Raw genomic sequence first — 5,790 nt, 5'->3', positions numbered from 1 at the left:
TTATCTCTTAAAATTGATCACTGTCTGTAGAAGAGGCAAATAATGTTCTTAAGATGCAAATAATGTGGTTGTAAACGCAAGAGGGGGCGTTACAATACCCTGATGTTATAAAAGCAATCTGAAGTGTATTTTTGGACGGGGATTTACAACTGATGGTTTCCAGTGTACGTCTCCCCACGCTGCGTGTATTCATTAAAATCAATTGTTTGACCGACCTCTTCTGGACCATCATTGTTTTACTCTCGTCCTCAATTTCGAACCCGTAACAAGTACTATCTTTTAAATCCATCCATCCATCCATCCATAAGAAGCCCAGACCTCCCTCTCCCCAGCCACCTCCTCCAGCTTGTCCAGGGGAACACCACGGCATTCCCAGGCTAGCCGAGAGATATAATCTCTCCAGCGTGTCCCGAGTCTGCCCCAGGGCCTCCTCCCTTGTGGGACATGCCCAGAACACCTCACTCAGGAGGCACCCAGGAGGCATCCTTGTCAGATGCCCGAACCACCTCAACTAGCCCCTTTCGATGTGGAGGAGCAGCGGCTCTACTCTGAGCCCCTCCCAGATGGCTGACCTTCCTGTCCTATCTCTAAGGGAGAGTCCAGCTACCCTTGTTTCTGATCCTCGTTCCCGCCGCTTCACACTCTGCTGCGAACCGTTCCAGTGCAAGCTCGAGGCCACCAACTGATGAGGCAAACAAAACCACAATGTTAGGTTAATTTTGATAATAGTTGTCATTGTTGTATTTAAATTTGTAGCCTTGGTTCAAACTGTATGATCAAAGACATTCTTCTGTTTCTATCCTCCTCCCCAGCCTACCTACATCTAGGTGGGGGAGGCAATTAGCTATAGTTTTTAACTGCAGACATTGCATGTACGGTTCTGGGTGTCCTTATTTAGTGAGGAAGTTTACTTTTTGCCATTTACGGCCTCACCTGTGCTTGCGTACACTGTAAAAAAGAAAATGTTGAGAAAACGTAAAATTTCAAGGCAACATGATGCAAGAGATTTTTGAGTTTTCTCAACTTTTGCCAACTGTTGTTGACTTAACTAAGATTTACAAGTTCTGCCAACTTGGATCTTCTTGTTCACCTAATTAGGATAATCCTGTTAGTCTAACGAAGAAATTCTGGTTTCAATGCCATGTATTTCTGCCTTCACCAAACACAGATATTCTTGTTGAGTAATCATACAATTCTTACTCCAGTGAGTTGAAAATTTACCTATATAAACAAAGGAAAATGTATGTTGTTATTATACTTGAAAAAACACTTAATAAATAGATATAGAATAAAACCAAGCACAATTCAATGTTATCTAAAAGCTTATTTATTTTGTTCAACAGTCTTTTCAGTACATTTCAGAATGTCATGGGTAGTAGGGTGAATTTCTGTTAAAAAAAAAAACAAAAAGAAAGAAAGAAAAGAAATAACAAACAAACAAAAACATGTTGCCAGTTTCTTTTGGGTGCTTTGAGCACCCCAGCAGAGACGTTAAAATTCCAGAGTCCAGAACCAAAAAAGAAAAGTGTCCAGCAACTTAATAATTCAAGAATTTCAATTAGTGAAGTAACATGGTGTACTATACACAATGCAAAATCAGAACTCTCATAGTAATGAAAGTAAAGCACAGGCCAGACCCAGCAACACGCAAAACGTACAACCCCCCCCCCCAAAAAAACCAACAACAACACCATGTTAACAATTTTACTTTCATTTTACAAATTAAATAAAATACTGCCAAATAAGAACAAAGCAATGACTCATGACATTCATTTTTACTGACATATCCACTGATGTGTTTTGTTTGAAGCCAACATCTTTTTCAGTTTCTGTTAAGAGAAAAGTATACTCTCTTCTAAAAATGTCAGATAAAGGAGCACTTCACTCACCTGTTCATCAAGTTTATCCAGGAGGTCTTCCATCTCCTCACCAAGAGCTCCCTTCTTAGACCAGTACAGTTTCAGCAGGCCAGGCACAACTTTGTCAAGGGATGCATTGAAGGTCCCCAGGAGGTCTTTGCTTGTGATCCGATGAAATTTTCAGATATCTAAACAATACATTCACCAAAATATTGTCATTTATTCAGCACAGAAAATTCCTGGGTAGCTGTCTTGGACAGTCTGCACCATGTTATATGCCTGACTGTGTCATCAACAGCAAAACCTACTTCAAAAATCTCTCATGAATACGTCTTTTGCACAGGAATAGAAACACCCCCCACAAAACCCAGTATCAATATGAAAATACATATTATGTTCTAAGTTGCACCAAAATCTGTGACCAATCAGATTCTGTGACCTGCCTTAGTATTCTTTCCCTAACAATCTCAGACTATAGAAGTCCTATTTCTAGCACAAAAAGAAAAAAAATACATGCCAAGTCAAAATTATGAGATTGCCTTTCTGTTTCACAATATAACACTGGCAAGGGCCTTGACTGGAGTGGTAGCACAAGATAATAAAGTTGGCCAATGCATTACCCCAGCAAATACCGTACTACTTCAACATAAGTATAAATCATGCCCAATTAGAATAATAATTAAATTATAAATAAATTAGGACAGTCTTACCTCCTCAGAGGAAAACAGCGCAGGTCATCTCTCCTGGAACTCAGATACCATAGGCTGACACTCCACGACCTCTCTCCGCCTGAGAGAAAATGTTTGCAATAATGAAACATTTCAATATAATGTAGAAAAAAAAACGAGAAAAAAAGTTACGGATCGGACTCTCCGATCCTTACTGCGCACGTGCAAAGTCGGACCGTACAGATCGCGTCTACCCGTGGAATTGTACATAAAATCAATACTCCACCAACAAAAAGGCTCTCAAAACAATACAATACTTTCCACAGCTTTGAAGGATGGGTCAGGTGTATCCTTCGTGGCCCACCCTATGCCAGAATTCATAGCGCGGCCCAGCCGATTCTAGTTTCAAACAATGGCGGCAGCCACTTAGTTTTAATATTACTCTTATTACTCTTTCTGGGTCACAAAGTAAACTTTTAAGATATTTTCAGGCGAGAATGTAGCTGTGTAAATTTCAAATATCTCCTCAGTTTATTAAGACAACACATTTTTGCAAAAATGCTTCTACGTTTTCGGAGACGTCTGTTACCACCAGCTTTGATAGCTAGCTGGGGATTCAAGGCTCGCTAGAGCAGCGAGAACAGCGAACTCCTGGCATATCATTTTCAACCCCCCCCCGCGCGGTCCTTCGCTAGCTTAAACATGATATATAAGTCCCTTAGATGACTTAAATATGTTATTGTTTGGCTTTTTTTCAGTGCTTTACTCGTTCCACCCTCCTGGGTCCTCAGGAGGATGCAGCCTAGCGCTCGTAGAAAATCCTAATAACAGATGTCGTTAGCTTACCTGCTAGGGCAAATGGCCGGCAGCTCCCGCACCTGTCCAAAAAATGGTCAAATAATACACTCCAACTTCAGACCAGGTAAAATCCGTAATGGTCGAAAAATTGTAATTTTCATCCAACTTTGGCCACGTTTGTTCAAATTTTCTTAGCAGGTTTTTAGTTCAGAACACATCGACAAACCACTATCACACAGTCTGCTCAGACTCGTTTGGTCTAGTTCAAACTTATTCAGACCACGACGTGTGCCAGTCACCTACGGGGTTTCCCACTGGTTCCCAACTCGACTCAAAAAATCTACTCAAAAGTTGATAATCTTTGTTATGCTCGCTAGAAAATCTTAGTTAGGACAACAATGGAAGAAATTTGTTGGGCAGACAAGCTATTTTAGGTTGTAAATGGAAAGTTTTATTTCTAAGTCAGTTTAATTTGAAAACTTTACTTAAATCAACAATTACTAGTTATCGTTTTTACAGTGTATGGTGAGACCGTTCAAGAGGGGTTGAGCCATATACAGGGTGAGGGGAGATGACCCTCAGCAGGAAGTCACACAAAAACACCCACATCCACGCATGCATAGAGACACACTCAGTGCCTTAGTTTTATGATGCATCACAGGGGGGTTTTACAGTGGGTGTTTGTGAAACTGTGTGTCAAACAACTGTTTGTCTGCAGGGGAGGCTGGGTTTTTGGAGTCGTCTGAGACTGAGGGCAGAGGTGCTGCCGAACGGGCTCCCCTTGCTAGCAAGTTAAACCGGTTGAGCTGTTTGTCTTGCTTTCTTCACGGGTGATAAGTCTTTGAACCAGTGGGCGTGTGAGGCGCAGACCCAACATTAATTTGGTGCTTCGAGCTGGAGCCCAACAAATGGCTTTCCACGAGGAGGGGGGAGGACTCACCTAAGTCTGTCGACAGCCACGGCACCTGGGGCGCATATAAAAAGTCCTGGAACATGAAAATTAGTGGCAAGGCCGGTGAGATAGCTTCTGAACTCCCCTCGGGTTGGATGGCGATTGACGGGATCCTGAGACCCTCCCTGTGAATGAGAAGCAACACAACAGTAAGTAAAGAGAGAGGGCCTTATACGTCACCGTGACTGCGCGTGAAAACATGAGTCCAGGGGAGCGCTGGTCTTGCGGATGCACGCGGACCTAAAACCACAGAAAGCGGCTCCGTGATCGTGCGATTACACGCAGGTACGGGAGCGCGCCAGCCATGCAGGCAAGACGCAGGCTACTAAAGAAAAGAAACAGCTCCGTAGCTGCGCGGTGTCACGTGCGCACGGGAGTGCATCGGTTGCGTGGATCCACGCAAACCTAGAGGAAGCGCCTCTGTGACTGTGCGGGGACACGCAGGTCCAGGAGTGCGCTAGCTGTGCGTGCAGACGCAAGCTAACTGGTTTCTCCGCCATTTTTTAAGGAGGGTTCTTAAGGAGGGTTTTTAAGGGGCATTGAGTTTTTAAGGATGCTTTCCCCGCCGAAAGGAGGTTAAAGTCACAGTCTGGGACTGTGCTGAGCCTGTCTCGTCACCAGGGGTGACAAACAGTAATTCTTTATCACTGTGTGGGATAAAGCCACAGTCTGGGACTGTGCGGAGCCGGTGTCTGTCTGGGACACGCGAAAGAGGTTTCGACTGCCAGAAATCTGCATTGTCATGAACAAATTTTTCACCAAAAAATGTAAGCCTAACGTCTCGTGATTTATTGGGTTAACTCTCTGGGGTCCAAGGTATAATTGGCCATTTTTTGGCTACTTTTGATTTTACCTTTGTATGCCTCCGATATTTTCTTTTTCCCTTGCCTTGTTTGGTACAGCCCCAATCAAAAGTTTAAGACCACTTGAAAAAGGGCAAAAAAAAAAAAAAAATCATATTTTGCATGTTTCAATCTTAACAAGCTTCCAAGTAGAGCTTCAACACGCAAAAAGAAGGAATGGGAGTGAGACAAGACATTTTTTGAGCATGCAATTTATTGAATACAATGCTCAAACTAAACAAGCTTTTTGCAGCTGAGTAAAAGTTTAGAACTACATGCCTCCAAAAAAAACTTGCCAAATGCCTTAAAAGGGCCAAATCTGTGCAAAAATGTGGATTCATTGTAATTTTCTGTCAGGTAGTCACACTGTCATGGCGTTCTGATGGCAAAGGTAAAAAAAACTTTCCCTTTTTGAATGTGGTCGGGTTGTTGAACTGCATAAGCAGGGTCTTTCGCAGCACGCCATTGCTGCTGAGGTGGGATGCAGTAAGACAGTCATTTGGAATTGCTTAAATGAACCTGAGGGTTATGGAACCAAAAAAAGTCAAGTGGAAGACCCAAAAACATTTCACCAGCACTAAGACGGAGGATCCAATTGGTTGTCTGTCAAGATACTGGACGATCCTCGACCCAAATTAAGGCAGTTACTGGTGCCAACTGCAGTCCCATAA

At 42.8% G+C, this 5,790-nt stretch overlaps 1 long non-coding RNA gene across 1 annotated transcript; it reads right to left on the bottom strand.

The window, feature by feature from the left end:
- Positions 1 to 1,941: 1,941 nt before the first annotated feature.
- On the bottom strand, positions 1,942 to 3,826 carry LOC109197369 (uncharacterized). The gene is made up of 3 exons (XR_002058489.2): positions 3,374 to 3,826; positions 2,570 to 2,648; positions 1,942 to 2,047 (listed from the first exon to the last, which is right to left on the bottom strand). It is a non-coding gene; the product is annotated as an uncharacterized LOC109197369 (long non-coding RNA).
- Between the last annotated feature and the right edge of the window lie 1,964 nt (positions 3,827 to 5,790).

Source organism: Oreochromis niloticus, linkage group LG16 (genome assembly GCF_001858045.2).
Source record: "Oreochromis niloticus isolate F11D_XX linkage group LG16, O_niloticus_UMD_NMBU, whole genome shotgun sequence".
NCBI lineage: Eukaryota > Metazoa > Chordata > Actinopteri > Cichliformes > Cichlidae > Oreochromis > Oreochromis niloticus.
The sequence above is the reverse complement of the archived record's forward strand: the minus strand, read 5'-3'. Positions and strand labels throughout refer to the sequence as shown.